This window comes from Heloderma suspectum, chromosome W (assembly GCF_057233095.1).
Source record: "Heloderma suspectum isolate Gila_16-S chromosome W, 16-S_ref, whole genome shotgun sequence".
Classification (NCBI taxonomy): Eukaryota; Metazoa; Chordata; class Lepidosauria; order Squamata; family Helodermatidae; genus Heloderma; species Heloderma suspectum.
Window position 1 is genome coordinate 64,206,045 of NC_139475.1, and position 15,176 is coordinate 64,221,220.

A 15,176-nucleotide genomic window follows, 5' to 3' on the forward strand; every position below is an offset into this window, starting at 1 on the left:
GAGCCCTGCATTGCTGGCAGCTGTACTACAATCTGATTATCACGGAAGAAGATTTTAGCTTGCAGTTTTGTTAACAAGTCCCGCCCCAAGAGGGCAACCAGGTATGCAGATGAAACTACAAAGGCATGTTCCAGTATGTTATTTCCAGTCTTCGTGAGGAGGGGCTTACACAGGGGCAATTTAGTTTGTTTTTTTTTCCCTTTAATTTCTTCTATAGTTACATGCTTTCCACTTTCTCTTGCTGGGGGGCTTCACAGGGATCATAGAAAATGTGGCTCCAGTATCTACTAGGGCTTTACAGTCCTCGCCACCAACCCTTACTTTTACCTTGGGATTCTCCGGAGCGTTTGTTCGTAGGGTGGTGGCCCTTCAGCTAGACTCCCCCCCACTGGAGGACCCTGCCAGCATTTGGCAGCCTTCAGGGTGAGTCTCTTTTCTCTTTTCTTTCAGCTCTGGACAATCTTTCTTCCAATGTCTCTTCTCTCGGCAATACGCACATTTATTGAGCCCCGGTCGGCCCTTTCCTTTTCTGCCCCCCCCGCCCCCCCTCTGGTCGCTTCTGTGCTCTCAAGCTGCTGTTTATATCTCCGCCCATGGTGGCTGCCAGCATTGCCTTTTCCTTTTTCCAGGAATGGCACTTTTTTATGTGCTCTCATGTGCACCATAGCTCTAAAAACTTCATGATCTGGGGTCTGATAAGGCTAAAGCAGGCGGTGACATTAAGGCTTGCTTCAATTTAAGAAAAGCCTTTTTTATTTTAATTGTCCACTTCTAGTGGGTAATATTTTTGTTAAAGCTTCATACGGGGGCTTCGCCCCTTTTTATGGCTACTATAGCCTCCCTCTTGTAACAGGCACACTTATCTTTTGGCTTGCCTGTTCTGCAGATCATGTTTCAAATTCTCTGTGCCATGCACCAGTTTTAACTCTTTGTTTTCTCTGCAAGTTAGGCTGTTTGCCATTGCTTCGACAGAGACTCGCTTGCTTAGATCTTCAACGACACACATTTGGGATAAGCTTTCTTTCTTTTTTAAGCCTTTTTGTCTGCTACTTTCTTCTGCCTTCTTTTATACCTTTTTCATATCATTAAAATCTAACACCATGACTGGAAAACATTTGTTTTGTATAGTAGGGCATGGTGGAGCAGATCTACCCATTATACTGCTCCTCTGACTGCATGGTCAGGGCCCATCAAAATCAAGGGAAGGGCGTTCTCATATGTGGAAAGAGTTCCAAGCCACCATTTTTGCATCGGCAACTCCACACTGCATGAGTTTTGGCAGAGTGTCAGGTTTGCCTCTGAGCAAATGGAACGTCAGAACAGTTCAGATTTTGAGAAAGAGCTGGAACACATGGGGCAGGAACTTTCTTAGGCTTCAGAAACACAGCTGGGCTTAGAAGTATCACGGGAGAGTGGGGGACTCTCTCTCTCTCTCCTCTTAAGTTAAGAGAATTTGCTGCCCCCCTTTTTAAAGGGAAACTAACTTTCATAGTTTCTCTTTGAACTTTTTGAAGGCTGTTTCCTTTGTAGTCTATGAATCTCTAGAAATTTGTATCTGTATGCTTCATTAGGGTAAATGAAATCAAAGCCTTGGAAATCATAGAATCATAGAATAGTAGGGTTGGAAGGGGCTTGCAAGGCCATCCGGTCCAACCCCTTGCCCAGTGCAGGAATCTAAATCAGAGCATCCCTGACAGATGGCTGTCCAGCCTCGTCTTGAATGCCTCCAGGATGGGAGAGCCCACCACCTCCCCAGGTAATTGGTTCCATTGTCGTATTGCTCTAACAGTTAGGACGTTTCTCCTGACGTTCAGCCGGAATCCAGCTTCCTGTCACTTGAGCCCATTATTCCGTGTCCTGCACTCTGGGATGATTGAGAAGAGATCCTGGCCTTCCTCTCTGGGACAACCTTTTAAGTACTTGAAGAGTGCTATCAGATCTCCTCTCAGTCTTCTCTTCTCAAGGCTAAATATACCCAGTTCTTTCAGTCAAATGCAGCTTTTTATCTGAGTGTTGAAATCACAAATCAAACTGTACACTGAGCTGATCACAAACAAACACACACTCTACAACAACGGGAGTTTAAGGCTATGACAAGCCTCACAGTACTTTTTATGGCAAGTCTTTAACTGTCTAAAGTTCCAGTCCATGTGCAGAGTGCCTCTAACAAAGAAGGCTTTGGGCCATAAAGAAGGGATGTTCTTAACAAAAGCTCTGTGTCTCTTCATCAGTTCGAATGGGGAAGGTGTAACCTTACACCTCTTCTAGATTCCTCCACAGGTAAGAACAGAGCAGTGCTGCTCAGCTTTCCAGCTGTGATGCTTTTCTTGTTTTTTTTTGCAAATCTCACTCTTTTGTCAGGTCCTCACAGACACCTCCAGCCTCTCTGCTTGCTAAGGCTAAACCAGCCGCGGCGAAGGGGGGTTAGGCAAGTCCCCCTTTGCTCTGCTCTGAGCAGGCTGACAGAGAGAAGCTCACACAGACCCTGATATTTTAAGAACTTGCTCTGTCTTTGTTTCTTGATTTTGCCACAGTCTTTAAGTCGTCAAACAAATCTCTTTCTTCAGAAGTTGCAACCTTTTTAACTGCTTTTGCTTCTTCTAACTAACTTGGATACGGTGGCAGACAAACTGTCTCTGGAGGGCCCCCTCCCTCCCTCCCCCAACAACCTCTCCTCCCAACCTAACAGACCGAATCAGACCGGGGGGAGCTCAGGGCACCTTGGGCAGGGTCTCCCAGTCTTCAAGCTCCTTCCGTGGGGCTTGAATCGGGGGGAACAGGGGCCTTGGGCTTCACCTCGGAGCGTACCATCATGACTTTACAATATTGAACTTTATATTCAACCTTTTCTCGCCTTCAGTGGATTTTGGTTGGCACTCATCCAAATACTGATAACCTCACCTTCCCTGAGGCAAATTTATCTCTTACTACTTGATTCAGACACCACCCGGGGTCTCTTGCCCCTGCGGTCCTTTGCCAGTAACACATTTGCACATTTACACTTCTGTAACTAAGGGGGATTCTTTCCGCACCAATTCAACCAACCATCAATATAGGCGAATTGATCCCATTGCCCATTATTCACCACATTTTTATATACAGCATTTACAAGTTTTACACCAAAGGATCCTATGTCTGGCCAACTAATTCCAAATGCTGGCCATTCCAATTGACAGAGTGTAACCAGCTTGCCTTTCGACATCTTAGTACACGGAGTCTGACAAACCTCAGACGCTTGACTTTGCTAAAGTTCTTTAGCATGCATCCCAAGGGAGTGGCAGAGCCCTCTAAACGGGAGCTACCCGGCCCCATTGTGCCTACCTCTATTTGAAACCATACACGGAGCCTGACAAACCTCAGACGTTTACACAGAGTCTGACAAACCTCAGACGCTCCGAAGGCAACTCAAACAGAAAGACAGAAGGGAAATCAAGTACTTACTCTGCCCAGCACCCTAGTGCCGTCTCTTCAGAACCATTCAGCCTGGTTGACTCAATCAATGGAGTCCACGCCTTTAACCTCCTGGGTGTCCCGACCCCCGTTCTCTGGTGCCGTGGCAGACCTCAAAGGCGGTCCGGCGCGCCCCACAGTCACCTTCGCCGGTTCTGTCGTTTGACCCCAGGGTGGTCCAAGGGACTCCTGACTGCTCGCCAGATTGTTGCACAAAATGCTAGTGTCGCCCCCTGGAGGCTGGTCCAATTTGCCCCAAAGAGGAGAGTCAACTTCAGGCTGGGTCCAACTCACTTTTATTGTTTGCAAACAGTTCGACAAAGGAGCTCACGCTCAAAGCAGAGTCGACCCTGGGCAACCTCCGCGCTACAGTTTTATCACTTAGCTTGCATTCCTCAGCCAGCGTGTTACTTTTGATTGGTTGCCAGCGGTTTGCTTGGCAACCTTATCTTAGGGTTACTGTCTGCTCATTCCAGGCATGCGCAGCTCTTACAGTACTATGTGCTGCTTAAGACACATACAATGGCTTTTAGGTTACATTTTTACTACAATGGGATTTAATTTAAATCAGAGGTGAAGGAACTTGGGTTTGGGTGTCAAATGCAGTCCCATGGAACCTAACGGCTCTTGCTGGTGGGCCAAAGAATACGTCAGGGGTGTAAAGCCTCAAGCTCAGGGCCCAAATCTAGCCATTCTCAGGTCCCCATCCAGCCTTTGGGGGTTTCCCGGAAGGCCACTCCCATTCCTCTGGCCCCAACCCCTTTCCCCTGACTGTTGGGGGGTTTCCTGGCTTTTGTGTAGATTTTTCCCCATTCTAAACAGTTGCATCTCCTAAAGCTTAGTGACTGGCAGTAAGAGCTTTAAGCTAGAACAGGCTGGTGTTTTTAGTATGTTGGCTCCACCCCTTTTGGCGTTTGGTCACACCCTCCACTGGAGTGTGGCCACTGAGAGCTTCTCCAAAATGTGGCCCGCAGGCTGAAAGGGGTTCAACACCCCTGATTTAAATGCAAGACAGTGTTCCCCAACTTAGTGCCTCCAGTAAGAAGTAATGTTGGACTGCAACTCCCATCATTCCCAGCCACCATGATCAGAGCGGTGGTCCAACACATCTAAAGGGTTGAAGCCCCCAGTGAAAACCTCCCCCCTCCCCGTTCCATCATAAGAATATCAGAAGAGCCCTGATGGATCAGACCAAGGGTCCATCTAGCCCAGCATTCTGTTCACACAACAGCCAACCAGCTGCCCACGAGAAACCCACAAGCAGGACACAAGTGCAACAGCACCCTCATGCCCATGTTCCCCAGCAACTGGTGTACAAAGGCTCACTGTCTCTGGTACCAGAGGTAGCATGTAGCCATCAGGATTAGTAGCCATTCATAGCCTTTTCCTCCAGGAATTTGTCCAACCCCCTTTAAAGCCATCCAAACTGGTGGCCATCACTACATCCTGAGGTAGAGAGTTCCATAGTTTGACTATGCTGAAGAAGGACTTCTTTTGATCTGTCCGGAATCTCCCACCAATCAGCTTCATAGGATGACTCCATTGGGTTCTAGTAATATGGGAGAGGGAGAAAAATGCCTCCACATTCTCCACACCAGGCATAATTTTGCAGACCTCTCTCATGTCTCCCCTGGCCCTCCTTTTTTCCAAGCTAAACCATCCCAGCTGTTGTCACCTTCTTTCCTAGGGGAGATGATCCAGCCCCTGTACCATTTGGGTTGCCCTTTCCTGCCCTTTTTCCAGGTCTACAATCATGTGCTGATCTCCTCACCAAGTCAATCACCATCTTGCAGAGCATTTGACGTTGCTTCTTGGAGAGGTTCTGGAAGATATCGCAGTTTTCCTCTTGCAAGAGCTTAAATCCCACTGCCAAGTGGTGATTCTCCAGCACCGATGTGTCGTTGTACATCAGAGCCAGTTCTGAGTCTGGAAATCAAAGAGAAGTTTGGCGGGGGGGTGGAGGGAGGAAAGGAAGGAGACAAGAAGCGTGGCAGTGGGTTCAACAGGTCAGCGTTGCTTGCTGCCCAGAGCAGAGGAGGCCACATTCAATCCCTGAGAAGCTCCAAGGGGCCGCATTGCAGGGGTGACTGGAGCTGAAGGGAAACCAGACAGGACCAACATGGCCACAAATAACAAAAATAAAAGCATATTACAGCTTAAAGCATTTACTTCCCATAATTTAGCTTAGGAGAGGCATTTCAACCTTTTCGAATGGGGGGAAAAACTGCACAAAAGCCCAGAGACCACAAAATGATAGCTAGTTGGGGGAAAGGGGCATGGCAGGGGGATGATGGGAATTGTAGTCCAACACATCTGTTGGGGGGGCTGCCTTAAGAGACCCTGAACACGGAGATTCACTTTGTAAGTTGAACACATGGGTGTTCAACTTACAAAGAGAACAATGCTGCCATCAGAGGTTGGTGACTGGGGAGAAGACATTTTTTATTGGTGGTGCCTTGTTTATGGACCTCTCTCCCCAGAGAGGCTCAAGGGACTAAGTGGTATCTTTCTGGCGCCAGGCAAAGATTATTGGGGTTTTTTTGAGTTTGTTCTTCCAGTTTTAATTTAACTTTAAAGGAGGAACCTGGGAACTACAGACCAGTCAGTCTGACATCAATCTCTGGGAAAATTCTGGAGCAGATCATAAAGCAATCCATCTGGAAGCACCTTGACAACAATGCCGTGATTACTCGAAGCCAACATGGATTTGTCAAAAACAAGTCCTGCCAGACAAATCTGATCTCATTTTTTGATCAAGTAACCTCCCTTGTGGACCGTGGGAATGCTGTCGACATCATATACCTCGACTTCAGCAAAGCTTTCGACAAAGTGCCCCATGATCTCCTGATGAGCAAACTAGCTCAAGGTGGGCTAGATGAAACAATGGTCCGGTGGATCCACAGTTGGCCACAGAATCGGACTCAAAGAGTGCTTATCAATGGGACCTTCTCAAACTGGGGAGAGGGAACAAGTGGGGTACCGCAGGGCTCAGTCCTGGGCCCAGTGCTCTTCAACATTTTTATGAATGACTTGGAGGAGGAGGTGCAGGGAATGCTGATCAAATTTGCAGATGACACAAAATTGGGAGGGATAGCTAATACTTTGGAAGACAGAAACAAAATTCAAAGTGATCTGGATAGACTGGAGTGCTGGGCAGAAAACAACAGAATGACATTTAATAGGGATAAATGCCAAGTTCTGCACCTAGGAAAAAGAAACCAAATGCACAGTTACAAGATGGGGGATACGTGGCTCAACCACACTACAAGCGAGAAGGATCTTGGAATTGTTGTCGATCACAAGCTGAATATGAGCCAACAATGTGATGTGGCTGCAAAAAAGGCAAATGCTATTTGGGGCTGCATTCATAGAAGCATCGCTTCCAAATCCCGGGAAGTACTAGTTCCCCTCTACTCAGCACTGGTTAGGCCTCATCTGGAGTACTGTGTCCAGTTCTGGGCACCACACTTGAAGAAGGATGCAGACAAACTGGAGAGGGTTCAGAGGAGGGCAACAAAGATGATCAGGGGACTGAAAACAAAGCCCTATGGGGAGAGACTGAAAGAACTGGGCCTGTTTAGCCTTGAGAAGAGAAGACTGAGGGGAGATAGGATAGCGCTCTTCAAGTACTTGAAAGGTTGTCACAGAGAAGAAGGCCAGGATCTCTTCTTGATCATCCCAGAGTGCAGGACACGGAATAATGGGCTCAAGTTACAGGAAGCCAGATTCCGGCTGAACATCAGGAAAAACTTCCTGACTGTAAGAGCAATACGACAATGGAACCCATGACCTGGGGAGGCGGTGGGCTCTCCCACACTGGAGGCCTTCAAGATGAGGCTGGACAGACATCTGTCAGGGATGCTCTGATTTGGATTCCTGCACTGAGCAGGGGGTTGGACTCGATGGCCTTGTAGGCCCCTTCCAGCCCTACTATTCTATGATTCTATGATTCAGTGTCTTAACCTATCTGACTGCTGCTTTATTGCTGGTTTTATCATGATGGATTGATTGTGCCTCATTCTATTGATCCTGTTTGTATTTTACTGCTCACCACTCTGGGAGCTCTTTGGCTGACGGGTGGTCCCAAAATATACAAAATAACTAAATGAAAGTAGACCACGCAGGAATTAGGTCAGCTCTTTAGCCCAGCCAAGCTCTCTTTCTGTAGCCGTCTCCCTGCAAAACCACAACACTCCCTCTTTGGTCCTTATTTCCACCCTCCACTGGTGGACATGGCAAGGGGGCAGATCTCAGCATCTTGAGGTGGGTGTGTAGTAAAAATGTAACCTAAAAGCCATTGTATGTGTCTTAAGCAGCACATAGTACTGTAAGAGCTGCGCATGCCTGGAATGAGCAGACAGTAACCCTCAGATAAGGTTGCTAAGCAAACCGCTGGCAACCCATCAAAAGTAACACGCTGGCTGAGGAATGCAAGCTAAGTGATAAAACTGTAGCGCGGAGGTTGCCCAGGGTCGACTCTGCTTTTGAGCGTGAGCTCCTTTGTCGAACTGTTTGCAAACAATAAAATCGAGTTGGACCCAGCCTGAAGTTGACTCTCCTCTTTGGGGCAAATTGGACCAGCCTCCAGGGGGCGAAACTAGCATTTTGTGCAACAAACTGGCGAGCATTCAGGAGTCCCTTGGACCACCCTGGGGTCAAACGACAGAACCGGCGAAGGTGCCTGTGGGGCGCGCCGGACCGCCTTTGAGGTCTGCCACGGCTCCAGAGAACGGGGGTCGGGACACCCAGGAGGTTAAAGGCGTGGACTCCATTGATTGAGTCAACCAGGCTGAACGGGTCTGAAGAGACGGCACTAGGGTGCTGGGCGGAGTAATTACTTGATTTCCCTTCTGTCTTTCTGTTTGAGTTGCCTTCGGAGCGTCGGAGGTTTGTCAGGCTCCGTGTGTGGTTTCAAATAGAGGTAGGCACAATGGGGGCGGGTAGCTCCCGTTTAGAAAGCTCTGCCACTCCCTTGGGATGCATGCTAAAGAACTTTAGCAAAGTCAAGCGCCTGAGGTTTGTCAGACTCCGTGTACTAAGATGTCGAAAGGCAAGCTGGTTACACTCTGTCAATTGGACTGGCCAGCATTTGGAATTAGTTGGCCAGACATAGGATCCTTTGGTGTAAATCTTGTAAATGCTGTATATAAAAATGTGGTGAATAATGGGCAATGGGATCAATTCGCCTGTATTGATGGGTGGTTGAATTGGTGCGGAAAGAATCCCCCTTAGTTACAGAAGTGTAAATGTGCAAATGTGTTACTGGCAAAGGACCGCAGGGGCAAGAGACCCCGGGTGGTGTCTGAATCAAGTAGTAAGAGATAAATTTGCCTCAGGGAAGGTGAGGTTATCAGCATTTGGATGAGTGCCAACCAAAATCCACTGAAGGTGAGAAAAGGTTGAATATAAAGTTCAGTATTGTAAAGTCATGATGGTATGCTCCGAGGTGAAGCCCAAGGCCCCTGTTCCCCCCGATTCAAGCCCCACGGAAGGAGCTTGAAGACTGGGAGACCCTGCCCAAGGTGCCCTGAGCTCCCCCCGGTCTGATTCGGCCTGTTAGGTTGGGAGGAGAGGTTGTTGGGGGAGGGAGGGGGCCCTCCAGAGACAGTTTGTCTGCCACCGTATCCACGTTTGTTAGAAGAAGCAAAAGCAGTTGAAAAAGTTGCAACTTCTGAAGAAAGAGATTTGTTTGATGACTTAAAGACTGTGGCAAAATCAAGAAACAAAGACAGAGCAAGTTCTTAAAATATCAGGGTCTGTGTGAGCTTCTCTCTGTCAGCCTGCTCAGAGCAGAGCCAAGGGGGACTTGCCTAACCCCCCTTCGCCGCGGCTGGTTTAGCCTTAGCAAGCAGAGAGGCTGGAGGTGTCTGTGAGGACCTGACAAAAGAGTGAGATTTGCAAAAAAAAACAAGAAAAGCATCACAGCTGGAAAGCTGAGCAGCACTGCTCTGTTCTTACCTGTGGAGGAATCTAGAAGAGGTGTAAGGTTACACCTTCCTCATTCGAACTGATGAAGAGACACAGAGCTTTTGTTAAAACGCATCCCTTCTTTATGGCCCAAAGCCTTCTTTGTTAGAGGCACTCTGCACATGGACTGGAACTTTGGCCAGTTAAAGACTTGCCGTAAAAAGTACTGTGAGGCTTGTCATAGCCTTAAACTCCCGTTGTTGTAGATTGTGTGTTTGTTTGTGATCAGCTCAGTGTACAGTTTGATTTGTGATTTCAACACTCAGATAAAAAGCTGCATTTGACTGAAAGAACTGGGTATATTTAGGCTTGAGAAGAGAAGACTGAGAGGAGATCTGATAGCACTCTTCAAGTACTTAAAAGGTTGTCCCAGAGAGGAAGGCCAGGATCTCTTCTCGATCATCCCATACTGCAGGACACGGAATAATGGGCTCAAGTGACAGGAAGCTGGATTCCGGCTGAACGTCAGGAGAAACGTCCTAACTGTTAGAGCAATACGACAATGGAACCAATTACCTGGGGAGGTGGTGGGCTCTCCCACCCTGGAGGCATTCAAGACGAGGCTGGACAGCCATCTGTCAGGGATGCTCTGATTTAGATTCCTGCACTGGGCAAGGGGTTGGACCGGATGGCCTTGCAAGCCCCTTTCAACCCTACTATTCTATGATTCTATGATTTCCAAGGCTTTGATTTCATTTACCCTAATGAAGCATACAGATACAAATTTCTAGAGATTCACAGACTACAAAGGAAACAGCCTTCAAAAAGTTCAAAGAGAAACTACGAAAGTTAGTTTCCCTTTAAAAAGGGGGGCAGCAAATTCTCTTAACTTAAGAGGTGAGAGAGAGAGAGTCCCCCACTCTCCCGTGATACTTCTAAGCCCAGCTGGGTTTCTGAAGCCTGAGAAAGTTCCTGCCCCATGTGTTCCAGCTCTTTCTCAAAATCTGAACTGTTCTGACGTTCCATTTGCTCAGAGGCAAACCTGACACTCTGCCAAAACTCATGCAGTGTGGAGTTGCCGATGCAAAAATGGTGGCTTGGAACTCTTTCCACATATGAGAACGCCCTTCCCTTGATTTTGATGGGCCCTGACCATGCAGTCAGAGGAGCAGTATAATGGGTAGATCTGCTCCACCATGCCCTACTATACAAAACAAATGTTTTCCAGTCATGGTGTTAGATTTTAATGATATGAAAAAGGTATAAAAGAAGGCAGAAGAAAGTAGCAGACAAAAAGGCTTAAAAAAGAAAGAAAGCTTATCCCAAATGTGTGTCGTTGAAGATCTAAGCAAGCGAGTCTCTGTCGAAGCAATGGCAAACAGCCTAACTTGCAGAGAAAACAAAGAGTTAAAACTGGTGCATGGCACAGAGAATTTGAAACATGATCTGCAGAACAGGCAAGCCAAAAGATAAGTGTGCCTGTTACAAGAGGGAGGCTATAGTAGCCATAAAAAGGGGCGAAGCCCCCGTATGAAGCTTTAACAAAAATATTACCCACTAGAAGTGGACAATTAAAATAAAAAAGGCTTTTCTTAAATTGAAGCAAGCCTTAATGTCACCGCCTGCTTTAGCCTTATCAGACCCCAGATCATGAAGTTTTTAGAGCTATGGTGCACATGAGAGCACATAAAAAAGTGCCATTCCTGGAAAAAGGAAAAGGCAATGCTGGCAGCCACCATGGGCGGAGATATAAACCGCGGCTTGAGAGCACAGAAGCGACCGGGGGGGGGGGGGGCAGAAAGGGAAAGGGCCGACCGGGGCTCAATAAATGTGTGTATTGCCGAGAGAAGAGACATTGGAAGAAAGATTGTCCAGAGCTGAAAGAAAAGAGAAAAGAGACTCACCCTGAAGGCTGCCAAATGCTGGCAGGGTCCTCCAGTGGGGGGGAGTCTAGCTGAAGGGCCACCACCCTACGAACAAACGCTCGGGAGAATCCCAAGGTAAAAGTAAGGGTTGGTGGCGAGGACTGTAAAGCCCTAGTAGATACTGGAGCCACATTTTCTATGATCCCTGTGAAGCCCCCCGGCCAGAGAAAGTGGAAAGCATGTAACTATAGAAGAAATTAAAGGGGAAAAAAAACAAACTAAATTGCCCCTGTGTAAGCCCCTCCTCACGAAGACTGGAAATAACATACTGGAACATGCCTTTGTAGTTTCATCTGCATACCTGGTTGCCCTCATGGAGCGGGACTTGTTAACAAAACTGCAAGCTAAAATCTTCTTCCGTGATAATCAGATTGTAGTACAGCTGCCAGCAATGCAGGGCTCAAATTATCGAATGGCCCTTCAAGCAATCAAGATTGTGTCAGCGGCCAAAGGGACTGAGATTTTAGAGAATGTTGATCCATGGGTGTGGGCAGACAGAACCCCTGCCCGAGCAAATGCATGACACCAGTTAAAATCTTCTTTAAAAAGGGAGAGCCCTGTGTGCGTGAGGCAGTATCCTCTGAAAAAAGCCACCCGTGCAGGCTTGAAGCCGCTCATTGAGAAGTTCAAAAATTATGGTTAGTTAATAAAGGGATCATCCCCCTTTAGCACCCCGATCTTGAGTGCGCCCGAGGCAGATAGCACCTCCTTCAGGTTGGACCAAGACCTGAGAACAGTGGCTGACTGCCCTTTGTGCCTCAAAAATGATGCAAGGATGTTTGAGCCCCCAGCTCAAATGAGAAGTCGCCCATGCGCTTACTATCCTTTTCAGAGATTTCAAATTGACTTTTCAGAGTTGCCCCAGACTCATGGCTATCGGTACCTGCTAGTAATGATAAAAGCAATTGACTGCACCGCTCAGACAGGAGCCAAGATCCTGTTAAAAAGTAATCCCTAAGCTCTTGTTACCTAAAGAGAGTGAATCAAATCGGGGGCCCCATTTTGTTGGACAAGTGACGCAAGTAGTGGCCCAGGCATAACAAACTAACTAGAAGCTACACCCCCCTTGGAAACCTCAATCTACAAGTCAAGTTGAGAAGATGAACCGCACCTTAAAGACAATGCTCATTAAAATTTGTTGAAAGATTAAGTTGAAAGGCCACAGGCCTTGCCAATCACCTTGACTCGAGTACGGTGCGCCCCCAAGGGAAGTATTAAATTGACACCCTTTAAACGTTCCATAAGCGCCCACCTCGGATATTACCTATGGCTGATAGCTTAAATGTGAATTTAAAAGTAAAAGTTTTAAGATTCAAGGTTATGTTACTGCTTTGCAGTCTGTTTTGTTTTCACAGGTTTGCGACACCGCACCAATCCTGGCCTTTAGATGCTCCAGTGCATAATCTCAATCCCAGCGATTGGGTGCTAATCCAGTCCTAGAAAGATGAACCACCTACCAAGAAGCAGAAGGGTCTGTTTCAGATCCTACTTACCACTCCCATTGCTATGAAAGTCGCCAAAGAAAAGAAGTGGATTCATCACACTGAATAAAGGCATCACCCGCACCAGAGAGGGTCACACCGGAAGCTGACCCACCTGAAGGTCACCGTTGGAATAATGAACCCCTGAAAGGACTCAAGTAGCTCTGCAGAAAGAGGGCGCTCTCGTCTCAAGGGTTCCTGATGAACGGAACAAAACTGAGTTCCAAAAGTTCAAAAAAAAAGTGTTTTTGTTGTCAACATTCTAGTAGCTAGAACAAGGGCGTCCCAGGCCTCACTTGCTGTTTAGAGAAAACCATCAATGCCACAGCGATAATAGTTTGCGCCTTTAAGTGCGTAGTCCACCGCGGGACCAAAGAGAGTATAAATTTGAGAAAAGCCTTTTGAGGGGGGAATTGTAGTAAAAATGTAACCTAAAAGCCATTGTATGTGTCTTAAGCAGCACGTAGTACTGTAAGAGCTGCGCATGCCTGGAATGAGCAGACAGTAACCCTAAGATAAGGTTGCCAAGCAAACCACTGGCAACCAATCAAAAGTAACACGCTGGCTGAGGAATGCAAGCTAAGTGATAAAACTGTAGTGCCGGGGTTGCCCAGGGTCGACTCTGCTTTGAGCGTGAGCTCCTTTGTCGAACTGTTTGCAAACAATAAAATCGAGTTGGACCCAGCCTGAAGTTGACTCTCCTCTTTGGGGCAAATTGGACTAGCCTCCAGGGGGCGAAACTAGCATTTTGTGCAACAGGTGTGAGGCAGTGAGGGAGGAACAGGTGAAACCAAATTAAAGGACTAAAAGCAGCAATAGCGGTCTCCCTAAGAACAGCTGGAATGAGGCTAACGCAGCTCACGCACTGGTGTTGATGAGGAACTGGTTGGACACCCCAGGGTGGCCTACATCATGGATGGCAGCTGCAAAGATGGCGGCCAAGATCTCCAGGTCAGCAAAGACAGCCTCTGGGGGGAGACGGAAGAGCAAGAAAGGGGAGAGATGAGTGCTGGAGGAGGAGGAAAGCATCCTTGGAAGAGTCCTTGCTTTCTGTCCAGAGGTTCACCTGGATAGAATCATAGAATAGTAGGGTTAGAAGGGGCCTATAAGACCATCGAGTCCAACCCCCTGCTCAGTGCAGGAATCCGTGTCAGAGCATCCCTGACAGGTGGCTGTCCAGCTTCATCTTGAAGGCCTCCAGGGTGGGAGAGCCCACCACTTCCCTAGGTAACGGGTTCCATTGTCGTATTGCTCTGACAGCCAGGAAGTTTCTCCTGATGTTCAGCTGGAATCTGGCTTCCTGTCACTTGAGCCCATTCTTCCGTGTCCTGCACTCTGGGATGATCGAGAAGAGATCCTGGTCTTCCTCTCTGTGACAACCTTTCAGGATAGTAGTGTAGTGACACCAGGACTTTTTTATTAGCAGGGATGATGGGAATTTTTGCCACCCCCCTCAGACTTCTCCATTCTCCCTGAGTTTAGCTGCAGACTCCTCACAGTCACTGGGGGGAAATGAATTTTCCCAGCAATGTCATTCCCTCTTGTGATGCGAAGCATTTTGTGGTGGCTCAGTACCAACAGGCAATTGAGACCCCTTCACTTTACAAAAGAGCCAATGAAAACTCCTAGAACGGGTTTGTTTGGATCAACAGAGATGCCTGCAGTCTTTTTTGTAGATTCAATTTGATTTTATATTTTCATGCCACTTTTCTACATCAACGGTACTCAAAGTGGCTCGCTAAATCAAAGCAGTAAAGCATTTACTGTAAAGCATTTCCCACTCTGTGGAACTCCCTCCCTAGGGAACTCCGTCATGCCCCCTCTTTAATGAGCTTCCGTCGTGCATTAAAAACGTGGTTGTTCAGGCAGGCATTTGGGGTGGGTTAGGGTATTTTTTTTAAAAAAAATTTATGGTAAAATTTTATTGTTTTAAATTGTTTATGGTGGGTTGTACATCACCCAGAGTGGCTGGGTGACCAGTCAGATGGGCGATTAATAAATTTAATAAATAAAAATAAATAATAAAAATTTGGGAAAAAAGCAAACGGTTACAAAACAGATCGATAAACAGTTCAAATATCAAACCATTTAATACATGGAAGAGATATCCAAAATTACAATGGAAGAAACAGTGAGCAGAAGCAAAATTAGCAGGTCAGAAAACAAAGAAACAATGAAAGATCATCCATGCTACTAGAGCTGGTCTTGCTGCACTCCAAGGAGCAAGAGTAGCCGGGCTTTATACAGTTGAGGCGGGGTGGAGCGTTCCCACCAATTTTGGACTCTCCTTGCAGGATGCTTATGGGGACAGATGGTCATGATGAGCGTCTGCACTTCCAGATTGACTTCTATACCACTGCGCCCAGATGACAAGCTAGGAAGAACCTCTCTCCTCTCACCCACACACCCCATG

General features: G+C 47.2%; 1 pseudogene across 1 annotated transcript in view; it reads right to left on the reverse strand.

The window, feature by feature from the left end:
- Positions 1-15,176, reverse strand: part of LOC146334092 (3',5'-cyclic-AMP phosphodiesterase 4C-like) — a 42,871-nt pseudogene that overhangs the window by 16,117 nt on the left and 11,578 nt on the right. Inside the window, exons 8-9 of the transcript XR_014786397.1 lie at positions 13,630-13,729; positions 5,222-5,376 (exon numbers count right to left, since the gene is read on the reverse strand). The product of XR_014786397.1 is annotated as a 3',5'-cyclic-AMP phosphodiesterase 4C-like (transcript). The remainder of the gene's footprint in view (positions 1-5,221; positions 5,377-13,629; positions 13,730-15,176) is intronic.